Raw genomic sequence first — 17,302 nt, forward strand, 5'->3', positions numbered from 1 at the left:
CGGGGCGGGGGCCGGGGGGCGGATCCCTCCCCGCGAGGGCCGGCGGGGCTCGTCCCGGGGACCGGGGCGTGAGGGGAAGGGAGCGGAGGGCGGTTCTGCCTCGTTGAGGCCACTTGGGAGTCTGTCAGAGGCCTGTCTTGAGGCGGGGTTGCTGCGCAAGGATCTGCGCTTGTTGCTCTTTGAATCACAGGGTCATTTAGGATAGAAAAGAGCTCTGGGATCATGGAGTCTGGACAGCATCATGTCAATCAGACCGCCACGCTAAGGGCCACGTCCAGTCTCTCCTTAAGCACCTCCATGGGTGGTGACACCACCACCTCCCTGGGCAGTCCATTCCAATGTTTAACTACCCTTTCTGTGAGGAAAATCTTCCTAATGTGCAACTTAAACCTTGCCTGGTGCAGCTGAAGACTGTGATCTCTCCTTGTTCTGTTGGTAGTCACTGGAGAGGAGAGGTCAGGCCCCACCTGGCTGCAACCATTCCAATTGGAATGCATTTGTGGAGTCCCCAGGTCCCCACAAAGGGCCTCCAGATGACACTGATGTATGCTAAAGACACAGAAAACAGGTGAAGTGTGTGCAATTGAATTACATCTTCAGGGGTTTGGCTCCATTTTTGAGAGTCTTGCTGTCCAAAAATCTCTCAGGTGCCTTTGATCAGATGGAGGATGAAATCACAGAATCACTGAAAGGGTCAGGCTGGAACCACAGAGGGTCTTCTGGCCCAACCTCCCTGCTCAAGCAGGGTTGTCCTAGAGCACACTGCACAGGATTGCATCCAGAGGGTTCTTGATATCTCCAGTGAGGGAAACTCCACAACCTCTCTAGGCAATCTGTTCTAGCACATGGTCACCCACACAGTAAAGAATTTCTTCCTCATGTTCAGGTGGAGCTTCCTGTGCATCAGTTCCTGCCCATTGCCTCTTGTCCTATTGCTTGACACCAGTGAGAAGCACCAGGCTCCGTCCTGGCATGTCTCCTTAAAACATTTATACATCTGATGTTTTACTGACAATCAAAGAAGGTAAAGTGCCTGCTAGGGAAAGCACAACAAAAACCTGAGCTTTAAATCAGACCAAGGCCAGGATTTTACCTGGGCTGCCTGTCCCATACATGACCAGAGACAACACTGCCTGTGCACACCTGCATGTCCATGAAGGCAGCTCGGTGTCCATCACGAACCTCTGCACACAATGGTTGGGGCAGGTAATAGCACAAATCCTGCCCCAAGCCCTAAAAGAAGTAGAATTAATTAAAAAGTACTGCTGTGTTGTGGGGTTTTCTAATTATAGCTGTTCTATATGGGCTGGTCAAACGGGCTGCTGGATCTGGGTGGAGTCGCAGTGAAGCCAGTGGAATTTTTTTTATATTAATGAAATTTTCAGTAATGTGGAAAGACCCTGAGAGGGCAGGGTGGAGGGAAGGTGAAGGAGCACAGAGTGAGGGCTAATCTGGGCCAGGGTTTATTAACCAGGGCAAGCACTGCCACAGAACAACAGGGAGCCCCAGCAGACCCTGTGTCCTTCTGCTGTCAGCAGGCAGCTGCCTGTAAACAGCAATTTTCTTCTCCATTGATTAGAGAAAGGCCTGAAAGGCCTACATGAACAATACTACCCTACATGAACAATAACATCTCTGACTGCTCTGGTATTTACTCTGATTATCTGTTACCTTCTGCAATAAGTGTGCTCCTGAGAAATTTACATTTATTTAAAGAAGAAAAAAAAGGCAAGAAACTCATTAGTCAGTAATTCTTTGGATTTTGATTTAAATAAGCAATTCAACATTATGAGATTTGTGATAAAGCAATGAGATTTGGCAACTCTGAGAAAAAATCTTTGCCAACAGGACTTATTTAAAATTCCTTCGCAATGCCCAACAACCCTCAACATTCTGATTGTAAATCGTTTGGGAATTCTGTTTAAACTGCATAGCAGATAAAATCTCATCAAATAGTTCTGCCTTTTAAATAAGTTTTGCTTGCTTTTTTTTCCCCTCCTCTATTTCCTTGCTTTTGTTCAGGGAAAGATGTAATCAGTGATGGTGTCTGCTTGTGCATCCAGTTCACTGATTTGTTAGTGTCTGTATGGGTGCATAAATAGAAATAGCGACATCAAAAACAAAGCAGTCCTTCCACTAAATCATTTTCTTCCTCATACTCATTTTGACATCTGAATTATTTAGACTTGAAGCACTTGTGCTATATTTCAGGGCAATAATGCTGCTTTCACTTGAGCTAAAAGCTTGCAGCATTAACAGGACTCCCAAAGTTGACAGGTGTGAATATCTGCTATAGGTGATTTCTGTAGCCTGATCTTTCATTCTCCTTGTGCCTGGGAGCTTGTTCCCTCCCTTTCTCTTCACAGCAGCACTACTCCCATCCAACCAGGCCCTCTTCCAGGCAACATGGACAGCTGTCTGCTTTCTGCTGCCCAGTGCTTTCCTTCTCCTTGCCCTGGCCATGCAGCCGTGGCTGGGGAGTGCAGTGGAATAGGCAGGGACTTTGTTGTGCTCGTGCCTCTGTGTGGGAGCACAGGGTGAGACCAGTGGTATCAGGGAATGCCTGCCTGTGCCAAGACACAGAAAGTCATTCAGAACATGCCAGAGGGGTCATCTCCTTCAGGACAAAGGGAAAGGCTGGGTGAAATGGGCGTGTGCCCCAAACTTGTCCCTTGGGCTGATTACTTTAAGACTGAGTGAATAATTTGCTGAATAGACTTCTGAAATATTTGCCTTTAAAAACAACAGAGCCTCTGTTCCCCCAGTGTTGGTTCCCCTGTTACCTCAGTTCTTCAGTGCTTTTCTCCTACTTTCCCCTGGGTAAACTTCTTTCATAGTTGTGTTGGTTTTGTGCCAGACCTGCTTCTTTAAAGATCATGCCCTGCCTGAATAACTCAGTATTGTTCCCAAACTTTTCCAATAGTCTGAGAAAATTTTAGTTTGTGTGGCCATACATGGATCTTTGCACAGTGAGTATATTAGACATTTCAGAGCTCTTTCATTTCAGATTGTCTATTCAATGGCATACTGAATGTATTGTTAGCAACCTGTTTGCACAAGCAAAAATAGCTTATTTTATCTTGTTTGGTTGAGTCTTTTCTCTTCCAGAATGGGCCTTGAAGTGATGATCTGCAGAGCAAACTGATTCCTCTAGACATGTCTAGGAGCAGCTGATCTGATCTAATAATTCACCAAGGGCAAGAAGCTGAAATGTTGCTAACTTCTCATGTCCCAAGTGCAGATTTTCACCCACCCTTAGCTCCTCCTTGGTGTTTGCCATATGGTCCATGAGCCACTTCAACTCAATAACCAGACTGAAGAATATTTAATTTGGGAGAGGGTGTTAATTTCCTTCTGTTTTAGAGAGTGAACTCTAACCTTATCATATGGAGCCATGCCTTCAGAGCGTGGCTTTAGTTACAACTAATTTCATGGGACTATGGGCTACTGCTGAAAAGTGATGTTTTCCCCTTCTCTTATTCATAATTCAGTGCAATTCAGACCTAGGATTCCTCTAGTGCAAAGCCTTTTCTTCCAACACAATACTGTGATTTCTTAACTTCAGAAATTCCTTCCTTTTTTTTTTTTTCATGAACTAGAGGATCACTTTAGAAGATGGAAGCTGAGCTGTAGAGAATCTCACCTAAGAAGCCCAAAGCAGGTCTGTGCTTCAGTTAAAATCTGTTTTTTTCTGGGCTACAGTGTTTTTCAGCTATCTTCTAATTTATACTTTCCAGACACTAGACATCAAGTGTTCAGTTGGCAACAGCTGGGTTTACCACACCTTAAAATAATAGGGAAAAATACTGACTACAGAAGATACATAACTCCTGATGGCTCTCAGGACCATGTGTAATAAAGCAAAAAATTGCAATCACTACAAATAAAAGGGCAGGAGGATAAGCAAGGAGAGCAAGAAGGAAAAAGGACAGAACAAATACTCATTCCCACTTCCCCTAAATAATGTAAAAATAAAATCTTTTCTGTCAAATATGAACTAAAATAGAAATCAAACATCTCGAGCACTGTTTGGAAGGATTTCACAGCTGTACTTTGGTCTGGGAAGATGAGAATAATCGTTCCTCATTTGTCAAGATGTCTTTACACCATTAATATTTTGAAATGTGTCTGATAAATCATCCATTTCTTATTTCTATTTAAAAAGAAATCTGTTTTTCTGCTCACTTATGTTGGATAGCAATTTTAGACCAATAAGACAGGAAATGACAAAGGTGGCTTTGCTTAACTGGTGTAATTTTAGAATAGGTCATAGATGAGATAAAAATAGATAATACTATGAGCCAAAACTTATTTTTTGGGGGGGAAGGAGTGTGAAACACTAGTACATATGGCCAAAACCAGAGTTTGGTATGCCATTCCAGACTGTTTCATCACAGAATTAGCTCTGCTTTGAGCTATATTAAACTTGAGTTACGCTGATTTCTTCGGGTGTAAATTTGGGCACAGAGCCCCTCAAGACAGGAAGTCACCCAGGCAGAAAGCAGTCCTTGCTTTCAGTCTGCTGGAGGGCTGTGGGGACCAGTGCTGCCTATGAAATAGGAGGTGTTGAGTGGGAAAGAGAACCAAAATTGGCCCTGGATAGTGAGGGGAGGGAAAATAAAGAAAGAAAGAAAGGAAAAAGAATGTCCTTTGAAAAGGAAAAGCTTGTTTGACAGCTTGGCCACTAGGGATATTTACAATCCTGCCAAGTCTTCCCAGGAATAAAGAAAAATTTTGAGGCAATTAAATATGAGATTTTTTCCTCACCAAGCTAAAAGTTAATGCTGACTACTTCATGAAATAAAACATCCAATTAGAGATAATGAGACTCCTGGGGTAACCCCCCAACACATAGTAATTTTGAGCCTTCATTAAGTTAAACTTGTTTATTTGGAAAAAAAAAATCTCATTTTCCTGGTGGCTCTTGCTGTAAACTGTTTACCAAAAACTACTGGGACACCCACACAAGCTTCTGTAGAAGCCAGGCTGAAATTTAGAGTTGTTTACTTCCCCTCACAAAAAATCCAAGGGCAATGCTGTCAGCTGCAGCCCCTGCTCTCCCACATGCTGAATTCCAGCTAGGCTGATAGGAGTTGTAATTTACTTAGAATGAATCTCTTCCCACATCTCCCTCATCCTTTTATTGTGCCCCATTTCCTGCTAAAGATAAAGCTGTCATCTCTTCACATTTAGACTAGGTCACCTGTCTTTTAACTGGGTGAGTTCATCTTCTAATCTCCAAGATGCTGCTCAGATTTTCACCTGCTTAAGGCAACTTCCAGACAGTTTTCAAATACTTGCAGCTGACATCAGCATCAGCTTCTGTCCTGAGATTCATAAAGAGCAGAACACCCACCAGAAATAGAGGTACCTGGCTTAAATTAGTTGTGAGGACTGAGTTCTAGGGTAAAGATAAAATGGAAGATTTATTTAGAAACTTACATGAGCAAAAAATAAAAAAGTGGTTTCTCTCCAATCAGTTGGAGATGGACAGAGGTAAAACTCCTTATGAAAGAAAAGTCTTGGGATAACTGAGGAAAATTTTTACTGGCAGCTGAGAAAACAGTATGATGCACTATTCCAAAAGCAATTACAGAATTACTTATGCTCAGCAGCCAAATAAGATCCCACGGGACATTCTGAAATATAACAAACTACTAACAGTGCTGGTTCCATGTGAATTGAGGGGAGAGTTCGTAGCTATTAAGCCTGGGAAAGAATACAATCAGTAGTGGTCTGTCCTTTGTGAAACAGGCCTTGCATGGATCTCTACTTCAGGGCTCTGCCATTTATTTGGATATTAATATATCATATTAGCATTAGCAGAAAGAAATTCTGCTGTCATTTAAGTGCTGGCAGAGTTACTGTATCTGTAGATGAGTTGTTTAAGGGTAGGTGGTAAGCCAAGTGAAGAGTTGTTTCTGAAGTTTTCTTCATCCACCAGCACAGATACTTAAAGCCCATTGAAAAGACATTCCTCATGAGTGACTCATGTGGATGCTTTCAGGTGGAGCTCTTTAGAGAGCTGCCTTATCTGCTTCCAAAAGGGATGAAGCCACTCAACAGCCTTGTCATTGAAGAACCAGAGACAATGTCTCAAAGGCCAGGTTGGGTGGGGCCCCTGAGCCACCTGATCCAGTTGAGCGTATCCCTGCCCATAGCAGGGGGGTGGAACTGGATGGTCTCTAAGGTCCTCACCAGCCCAAACTATTCTGATTTCTATGGTGATTTCTATGTAAATTCACACCAAAGTCCCCTCTAGTGGGAAAACCTTAACTACAGTTCATATCATGTCTCCTTTTTATATCATGTCTCCTTTTAACTCAAACTGCAACATAGTACTGACATGAGATCATCAAAAGTGACGCAGTCTTACCATGCCACCTTATGCTAGATAGGTGGCAGTCAGTGAAAGTAATCTGACAAGAGTTCATGATTTAGATAAATGTATCCCTGATATCCAGGGTATTTTGAAAGTATTCTAGGATTTTTACCTGTTTAATATAAACTTCTTGTGCTAGAACTTGTTTCTTGGGCCTTGTAAAGGCACAGAACCTTGCCCAGCTCCACGCTGCCTGTCAAAATTTCATATGTTATGCAAATGACAATTGGCATTGCTTCGTTGAAAGCCGCTCTGTAGGCATGAACTTGAGCACATAAGGCATATATGCTAAAAGCACATTGGAATGCAGAATATGAAAAGCAACCAGTACAATCTGTCGCATCTTTACAGACCTCACAAAGTGTCATGACAGGAGAATAATTTACATGTTTTCATTTCTCTCAAACCTCACCAAATTCGTTTCATACTGCCTGCCTCGCCCTGCCCCATCCCAGGAAGAGCTGTGTAGTCACTACAGGAGAAGGGAATGTGTCCAGGCTGGGATCGCACGTATTTCTTGTCCCCAGGTGCTTCGTAAATGACACTTAGGTTATCTGGTAATAAAGGTGCAATGAAAAGAATGCCACAGGAGTGAGTTATAAGCATTTGCAGGTAGTGTGGCAAGGAGTTCACCTCAGGGAACCCTCTTACTCAGTCACTCGCTTCTTCCCCCACAGTATCCCTTGTGTTTCTAATTCTCACTTGTCTCTGATTTTGTTCTGGTTACTCAGGGCCTGAGTCATACACCCTGAAATAACAGTCACCCTCATTTCCAAATTCGAGGCTCAAAGACACATGAACAATTATGGTACTTCAAGAAATCAAGGTCCAATTTTGCTAAGGGTTGACCTTGTGAAGTGCTGGGGGTTCTTTCCCTCAGTTCAATAGCATGGCTCTCCCTATGTTTAACTTTGGGCTTTGGGCTTGTTGCTTGCAATTAAAAACATATTTAAGTTGTTTGGTACATTATGGCCTGAGTATACAGAACCTGGCAGATTCCTCTGTCTTGCAGGACAGAGTACCCGAGAACACATTTGTGCTAGGAATGCTCAAATACATTTCTTCTAGATGCTGATAACTCTGCCAAGTGCTTCTGCCTTCCAAGCTGTGACATTTTGTCCTTTAAAACACAGTGTAGTTCTACTGTTCTTTGAGTATTTTCACAAGAATGGAAGTGCATTTAGCGTGGATGCAGGCAGGATGTTTATAGAATTGTAGGCAGTTGTATGTGCTATTTGGGTTGCTTCTGGTACGACCATTCCCCTGGCACCGTAGGGTGTCCTTCTGCAGTCACCCAACAGCTCCAACTCCCCCCCTGGCCAGTGTAGGTGACAAGTTATTGTGGAGAGGGCACTGTGCTGTGCTTTTCCTCACAGGACTAGCTGTACCTTTCTGTTACATGCCAGCAAAATCAAGCAATCTCACAGGGTAAACACCAGAACGCAGGAGTGCCTCTGCAGCAGTCCCATGTCCAAACACATTTCTGGTATGTCAGGGTGAGCCTTGGGTGTGCACCAGTCTGTCCTTCTGCCTCACCCACTTCTTCGCACCTTTGATTCCTGGGAAATATACTCAGGCCAGAAGACAACCATGACACATTCCTCCAGACCCCCAAGCAAAGAACATAATGTTAGTGTTCCAGACATGCATTCTGCATGTAGTCACATGTCTTGTGTTGGTTTAGTTATGTTAGGTCTTCTTTCTCTGTTAACTCACAGTATCTGTCTTTATATATTGTATAAATATCTATAATACAAGTTTTAAAATGTATTTTTTCAGGAAATGTATTTCATAAACAGGCTTGCTTTTGTGTCTGTGAAAAGGCTATCCTATCTCTATGAGATTTCCACTTCTCTAGGCTATCAGATGCCTCCAAAATTGTCCCTTTCCTATGAGAGACCCACACAAAGCTCCTGGCTTGTGAATTCACATGTACTATTGGTTCTGTCATCTTCCTAGACAAAAAGTTGCCTCTCTCTCACCAAAACAGACAATCCAGGTACTAAAGTGCAGTCTCAAAACAAAAGACCGTACCAGACTCTGCAGAGATAAAATCCTAAATCCATAATCCTCCATCCAAAATCCTCCCTTCTCACCAAGTTCCTCTTCCCCACCTGAACACAGGTGCTGAGAAAAAAAAAGACATGACAAACTAAGTTGTGCCTAGAGAACTTTATTATACATTAAATAATGCTACAGAACTTTGTGAACAAGAGAAGGACTCAATGCAGATTTTTAAGATTGTTCATGCAAGGAAATGATATTGAAATTCTGTTCCGACACAAGCAGCTAGAAAAGGTTTCAGAGTTTGATAAATTCTGCCATTAAAACTTAGAAATCTTAAACCTTAAATTTCTCACAGAGACTGTAGTTTTGCCCTTTTTAAACTACGATTTTAGTGTCTCTTTGTTGCAGTCCTTATAACAGTGTTTGCTGTTAATTTCATGTGCCTGATTACCTCAAGGCTTGTTTCTGTGAATAAAAAATGCTGTGGTTTGTTTCAACATCTGAACACCAGCAGTAGGTTAGCTGGAGAAGCCATGTAATGTCCCTAGTTTCAGACTGACCTCTGGCAATCCTATCTCCTGCTGGAACAACCTCACGTGTTCCCTTCAAGACACCTGATTTTCCAGAAGTTACAGTATGTTGGAAGGGAATCTAACTCTCAGTCACACCCCATTTCCTCTATCTTTTGAAGAGATGACAAGCTTCCATTAAAAGAAGGAGAATTGAAACAAGTCCTTTCCAATTTGAAATTTCACACATGTAGGAAAAATATGCTAACTAAAGTTTTCTGAAAATAAAATGGAAAGTGATGCGGAAGCTGAAATAACTGCACGTGCTATATTCAAAGCCAGACTGTGAATGGATTTCTTGAAATACCAAATTTTAACTGTAGAAAAGCTGTCAGAATGCATCACATATGAACATAGAAAGACATTACAGTCTGTAGACAGATGAATATCTGTGATGAGAAAAACAACCCAACTGGCATGTAGAGAAATGCTTGAAGCTTCCTTTGTTATGACTACAGTAAAAATACACATCCATTTTCCTAGAATAACATAGCATTCATTCTCTCTCCTGCTTGGAGCTGTTGGGTGTTTGCAGCATGTTATTAACAACTGTACAAATACCTTGTGCTTTAAAAAAATCAAATAATTTAGTAAGTAAGGAGAATTAATACCTTGCCTATAGCCCTGCCGCTGGAATTGTGTGTTTTGCTTTAAGGAGTCAGTAGATTAAAAAACTGCAATCTATGCTGAAAGCAAGGACTGGTACCAAAGACCTCCATTTCTCAGGGGAGCACCTCTATAATTAAGAGACAAAGTTTGGCTTCCTATTATTGCTTGTGCTTTTCCTGGCTTTGCGATTCTTCATTGTTTTGGGTTTTTTTTCCTAGAAGTCTCTGCTGAGGTGGGGATGGTCATGCACCTTAGCCTCCTGGCTCTGGCTTAAGAGGTCTCCTTTTGGGAAGGGAACTGCAGGTTTGAGGAAAACCCTCCTTTTTCTTTGACTGGGTTATGGGGTCTGACTGAGATAGCGTTCATGTTTTCCTCAGCAGCCCTCACAGTGCTGTGCTTTGCATTGTAGCTGGGCAGGTGTTGATACCTCACCAGTGTTTTGGCCACTGCTGAGCTGCGCTCTCCCTCTAACGTTCCTTCCCCGGTCAAGGGGCTGGGAGTGGGAAAGATCCTGGGAGGGGACACAACCAGGCCAGCTGACCCAAATTAACCAAAGGGATATTCCATACCACAGGGCAGCAACTCAGGTAAAAAAGCTAAGGGAGAGTGGAAGAAGTGGGTCCGTTTATTGCTTCAGAATGTTTGCCTTCCAGAAAAACCACTCTGTGTGCTGAAGCAAAAACTTTCACTTGTTTCGTTTTCCTTTGCTTGAGTAAATTGCCTTATCTCAACCTATGAGATGTTTTCCATCTTTTTCTCTCATTTGTCTCAGTAGGAAGGGGAGTGATAGAGCAGTTTCGTGGGTGCCTGCCACCCAGCCAAGACCTAAACACTACATCATTATATTTCCTTTCCTATCTATTCCTTTACCTTCATATCTTGATGTCTCATTTGATTTCCTTTCCTTTCCTTTTTTTCATGAAAGGAAATGAAATCTTAAGGTTTCAGTGAAAATCATGTAATGAAGTTTCCACTCATTTCAATGCACTTCCTTTCTTTCAATACCTTTTAATTAGTTTTGCTTCCTTTTTTTTCCATTCCTTTTCATTAGTTTAACTGCATTTCAGAATTTTTTGGTTTTTCCAGTTCCATTTCATGTCATTATACTTCCTTCCCTGTCCTTCTATTACACTTCCTTCCTTGATTTCTCATTTAAGTTCCTTTCATGAAATGAAGAATTTCATTTCATGAAAGGAAATAAAATCTTGAAATCAGAGAAGAAAGTGAAACAAACAAACTAGAAAGGTTATATGATGAAATCAAAAACAAGTGTAAAAAAGAAGAAACTGAGTGAATACAACGGATGGGTTGGGAATGAAATGAGGGGTAGTGAAAAGGACAGAACCTTGCCAAAATCATACACATTGAACTCTTGAAATCAGAGAACAAATTGAAATGAAGAGACTGGAGAAGAAATTGACGAAATGAAATGCTAAAAAAAAAATTCTGAATGAAAGTGAAAACTTCTAAAGCAAAGGAGATGACATTAACTGTGATGAAATGGTCCCAAACTTGCTGAATTGATCCTCATTGAAATCATGAGACGTTATTTCCCTTCATGAATGAATGAAGAATTTCATGTCATGAAGGGAAATGAAATCTTGAAATCAGAGAATGAAGTGAAACGGAAATACAGGGAAGGAAATACAATGACATGAAATGAAATTGGAAAACATGAAAATTCTGAATGGAAATGAAATCTTGAGGTTTCTTTGACAATCACTTATTGAAGTTTCAGATTAATTCATCTTCCTTTCTCTTCAGTTTCATTTTGTTGTTTTGACTTTACTTCAGAATTTTCAATGTTTGACGTTTCATTTAACGTCATTTGTATTGGTTTTGCATGGCAGAGTTTTTGGTATTGAGGGGCCACATTGGTGGCTTTTGTGAGGAGCTGCTAGAAGCTCTAACCATGTCCTGAAGATCCAATCCCTGCTGGCTCCAAAGATGGACTGGTGTTTAAATCTGGGCCAATTAGAAATGGGGATAACACCTCTGTGATAACATATTTAAGAAGAAATCTAAACAAAGGTCGTTGCACAGTTTTGGTTGTGACTAGAGAAGAGTGGAATAAGAGCACGTGAGAGGACAACTCTGCAGGCACCAGCATCAGTGAGGGAGTGGCAGGACGTGCTCCAGGAGCCAGCGGAGATTCCCCTGCAGCCCCTGGTGCAGCCCATGGTGAGGCAGCTGCACCCCTGTAGCCCCTGGAGGGTCCATGGGGGGATGCAGAGATGCACCTACAGCCTGTGGAGGAGCCCACACCGGAGCAGGTGGCTGCCTGGGAGGAGGCTGTGGTCCATGGGAGACCTGGTGGAGAGAGACACCCCAGCTCCATGCTGCAGCAGCCTGTCCTTGGGGGACTGCACCCCCTGGAAGAGAGACCCATGCCACAGCAGGTTGAGGGGGACTGGTGCATGCAGGAAGGACTCACATTGCAGCAGATCACAGGGAACTGCTGCTGGTGAGATGGAGTCGTGTCAGAGAAGTTCACGGAGAAATGGCCCCTGTGGGAGGGACCCCACAATGCAGCAGGGAACAACTCCTCTGCCTGAGAGGTGAGAGAAAAACCACAGGTGATGAACTGACCAAACCCCCATTCCCTATCTCCCTGCACAGTTGGTGGGAAAGAGGGAGGGATTGGGGCAGCTAAGGTGTTTTTTACCTGTCATTATCCTGCTCTGATTTTATTAGTAACAAATTTACCTTATACTTTTAAGTCAAGCCTGTCTATAGCCTGTTTACCTTATATCTCTAAGTCAAGCCTGTTTTGCCCTTGATGGTGTTTGATGAGTGACATCTCATGGTCCTTATCTCAACTCATGAACCCTTGGCTAAATTTTCTCCCCTCTATCCAGCTGCAGAGGGCAGTAAGTGAGCAGCATCCAGCCAGTGTCAACCCACAAAAACTGGATATTTAAGCCATTGCCTATTTTTCATTGGAGGCTACTTTTCAGCAGGGCACATTTATTTCCCAGGGCAGAGCTAGTTACCTAAAACTAGAAACAAATGAAATGAAGGAGAGATCAAAAAATGTTCCAATGTTACACACAGAGAATTCTAAATATGAGAAGAAGAATCTCAGCTCTTCACTGCCTTGTCTTTCCCTCTAGCTGGTTTTAAAAGATGCTGCTCTCTCACATTCAGAGGTTTTGTTGGTAGACAAAGGATGCATCACTACCTAACTTCCTCAGTTCCTGGAAGGGGAGAGAGACCTAAATCACTCTCATGGACTAAGGTCTTTGAGATTAAAGATATTTTATCTTTAGTCCTTTGAGATCTTCCCTGTTTGTTCTTAGTGCCTAAGTTTTAAAACTCACCTACCATGCATGTTAAAAAACTAACAGACTGTTAAAATACAGAGTAGCTTTCTTGCTTTGTTTACATCATCAGCTAAATATTTGTACCCCATCCCTTTAATGAGATGGACTTGTACAGTGGTCTGATTCAGAAAACTGATTCCCAAGGGAAAAACTCTCAGGACAGGTTTAGATTTTAGTTAGGTCAGCTCCCTGAACATAGTTTGTCTTCTGGTTCTACTGGCACCAGTGCTATGGAAAACATAAGACCAAAACATGTAGGAAAAGAAGAAATGTGTGAGTAAGGAGGGAGGGGAATCAGGCAGCAGTAGCCCAAATTTAGAGCAGCTTCTGCTGTGCTGGAATCATCCTCCAAAGTACAGTTTGGCCTGTTATCTGCCCAGTGGGTTGCCATCATCCATACCTCCTGTAAAATAAATCTGTTTGAAATGCACACTGAGTCCCAAAATAAATTAGTTATCACCCACTGTATGGTTTTGGAATTAAAAAAAAAAAAAAAAGGACTTGGCAATGAGCGAGGCCCAAAGGTGGGGTGGGGGTTCCTGTGATGCTGAATGCAATGTAACAGGTTGCTGCTGCTGGAAGGGGGCTGCTCCTCTTTTTTTGTCCTTTATTCCCTCCCACACAGGCACATGCCATTAACACTTGCCTTGCACCAATGCCAGCGTTCGTCCAGCACTCAGTTTTAAGAGTGGGTCAGTTTACCTCACTATTCACATCAGAAAACAAAGCCAGCAAAAAAGTGAGTGATCTCCTGAGCTCAGGAGCTGAGTCACCTTTCTTGGTCACCTGGCATGTTCGGCCGAGTTCCACACCCAGCAATTCCACGGAAGGTGCAGGAGGCTCTGATGGGAGCAGAAGGGTGAGGGGGAAGATGGGAATAGGATCACAGCCTGTTGGCAGCACCAAGCTGTTAGATTGGTCCAGTTTCCTGCCAATTTGCAGCCCAGATCTTTTTGGGCTCTGCTATCCAAAACATATTATTAAATACATGCAAGTCCTATGTCAGAGCCTTGCCAGACTTTTCCTGCTATGCAGTCTGGGCCAGCTGGGTTTGCAGATCCTTGTGGATTCAAGAACCAGCCATCTCCTTGGCTCTTGCTGGCAGCCTGGGCAAGTCATGGAACAGTGCTGCAATGTGCTTCCCCTCCAGGAAATTCTGCTTACTAAGGGAGCAATCTAATTATGTGCTTGAAACTTCTGGAGAAGTATCACCAGCCCCTGGAGGGGAGCAGCAGGAATCCAAATGCTAGGCAACAATAGTAGGAAATGCTGCGCTGAAGCCTGCATTCAGTAGGGAAGAGTGTCACTTAAATGACAAAATACCTACTTGAGAACTTCCTCTCTTTGAGCAGCAGTCTGGTGATTCCTTTGTTAAGAGGACTTGACATTTTGTTCACTGTCAGGTCACAGGTTTTAGAGGCAGCTGTCATAAGGGGCCAGCCTCTCTGTGTTGGGATTTATAAACCAAGAGATTCACAGATCTGTTTCATAGGTCACAGCTCTGGCCTTTTCCTGTTCCCCAAACCACAGTGATTTCAGTTGGCCAATAGTCAAGCAGAGGGGAGAGGTCTTTCTCCCCTGAGGAGCAGCAGTTTGAGTAATTATAATCTACAAAGTCATACACAGTCTTTTGAGAGAAAAACAACTAACTCTGTCCCTGAACCCCAGACAGCCAGTTAATAGTATTCACTCAGAGCAGCTGAGACCCACTGGGAATTTGTGGAAGCTGTGGTGGAGACATAGGAACCTTTCCTCTCCTCCCACACATGAGCTTTCCAACATCCTTCGCAGCGAAGGCGATTCTCTTCAGTGAAAATTCCTGTGTGCAGTACATACACCAAGTTCCTACCAGCAGCATCTGTTGCTGAGCTATTGTGGAGTGTGTAACGGAGCCATAGGAAGCTGAGACCCCAGATTATTCCTCACAGAATCATTCGATTTATGCTGCCAAGACTTTGAAAGAGTATGTGTGCGCTTTCTGACAGAATTTGGAAGGTGCAGGTATTTCAGTAACATGGCCAGGGATTTCTAAAGAGGATGTGTCCTGAATTTCTTGGCAGGGGTGAAAGAAGCAGGTCTGAGTCACCGATGGTGCAGCAGAGCTTCCATATTTTCATTTGTGAGGGCGGTTTTATTTTCTTCTTCCCACGCTTATGCTGCAGTGTGCATGGTCTTTTACACCCTGTTTCAGGATCTAGATGTGCAAAGGAAGATGATTTGTTGTGGCTGCATTCAATGCCTGGTGTGGAGCCTACTTTCTGAGAGCACACTTGCCTTAGGCTTGCAGCATGAGTCTTCAGATATGCTTAGCATTAAAATGTGGTTATCTTGGTTTCTAGCCCAGCTGAACTTTGACAATTAAGAAGGACATTGTGCAGCAAAATCCGACTGCTGTGTTTATTTCTTTTTAGCCCGTATGGAAATTATGATGATGCAGTCTTGCTCTGAGCATATGTGTGCTCTTGTGTGTTTGTCTGTCCTCTCTCTGCAAACGACTTCTGGCCACTCTGGGCCCAGCTTTATTCAGAAACAGCAGTTTCAAACATACTGGGTCCATAGATCTATCAGGAAAACAGTTGAAGATAGCAGAGGGAAAGCCTGCTGCCTTATATGGAAGAAAAGTATACCATCAACCCAAGCCATATCTACACAGCAGAGCCATATTATAGATCCCAACCTCATAAAGAGTTTTAATCAGAGGTCACACATTATCAGATGGTGCAAGATCCACCATAGATGAAAATTAGTTGGAAAGCTAGTTTCAATTTCTGCATGGCATATGGAAATACTTGATTACTTAGGTGAGTAAAAAATAAATACTAATTTTGTCTTCCACTCTTTCCTGCTCTGTTGCTTTGCTTCTTTTGCTGCAGGCCTGTAATCTAGAACCAGATCCTGTGTGACCAGGAAGTGGAGGTTGATAACTATGCATACAAGGTTTATTTTAAGAGAGTGTTCATGAAGCTTATAAATTTGAACAAGGAATATTTTACTTCCCATTGTCTTGTACGTCTCACCTTTTATCCTGTATTGGCTAGGTCTGAGCAAGTCACTGCATGTGTGGTATGTCCTTTGCCAAAACTATAAAATATATTATCCACATATTATTTCCTATAGATGAATCCAAAGGCTCTGTTGGAGAAAAACACAATAAAACTCTGCTAGCTTTGAAACTCTGGTAGGATTCTAACTACTTTCTAACTATTCATACATCTCCTGTCTTGTGGTGAGGGCCTTGCCTTCCCCAAATCAAATCATTTACAATATCAATTTTCTGAATCAGGACATAGTGGAGAACTAACAGAAGTGTGATATAGATTTCAGTTGCCAAGAGAAATAAATTGAACATTGTAAAGTGTGTTCACAGTGGGTTTTACTGTCTCTGTCTCGACCACAGTGTGTCAAAGCCTGAAGTATTCAAGTAACTCTGGGCATATAAATAGCCACCAAATCTTCAGAGGTCTGTGGCTTCACAGAATAAATGCATATGATAATTCCTAATCATATTGTAGTTTTACATCAATAGTGCAACATACTAGATCTATGCTTTCATGAGTATGAGTTATTCTGATGACTTCAGCACATTTATTCATGTTATTAGCCAAATGCACTGCTCTCCCTGTAGTGGTGAAGGAGATAGTAAATGTCCCTTGGAACTAGAATTTGAGCATCCAGACTATTAAGCTGGAAGAGGGATCCCAGCAAGAGCTGCTGTGAGAAGGCTCTCCTGACACTTGTGCCAGGATGTGCAGCCCTTCCCCAGGCAGCCCCTGGATGCTGTGTGGCAATCAGTCACGGACCATTCCGTCTGCATGCAGCCACCCTGTTTGGGGAGATAAGAGACTTTAACACAATGGCTAGGCACAGTGGCCCTCAGAGGGATCATAAGCATATTTAATTTGCTAGCATAGGCATAGCCTTAACATCCTTCAATTGATAAAATGGATACAGCTAATGTAAATTAGTGAGTATAGAAAGAAGCTCTTTTTAAGCCTGGTTATTTGCTACCCTCGCTTATCCATTTTGTTCTTTGAAAGATGATTTTAACATCAGCTCTTTCTTCACCTTTGAGGCCCAGCCATCAGCATTTCCCATTTCTACAGCTCACCCTCAAATTAAGGGAGACTCCTTATGCTCCCCTAAGCAGCAGTGGTGTCAGCAAGTACTGCAGAAGCAATGCAGAGCCAGAAAGAGAGTTCTCATCTTTGGCAGATTTAAAAGCCTGTCATCCTTCAGTGCAGGAACAAGCCTCTGTAAGTGAGGATTATCTCAGAATGCATTTTACATTAAAATTCAAACACTGTCATAGGAGGAATATGCTTTTCTTCTTTTCTCTTTTTTCTTTTCTGAAAGGAAAACATTCTAGTGCATATTTTGATTGCTGTTCATTCTGCTTCTGATAAAAATCTGTG

Source organism: Melospiza georgiana, chromosome 2 (assembly GCF_028018845.1).
Source record: "Melospiza georgiana isolate bMelGeo1 chromosome 2, bMelGeo1.pri, whole genome shotgun sequence".
Lineage (NCBI taxonomy): Eukaryota > Metazoa > Chordata > Aves > Passeriformes > Passerellidae > Melospiza > Melospiza georgiana.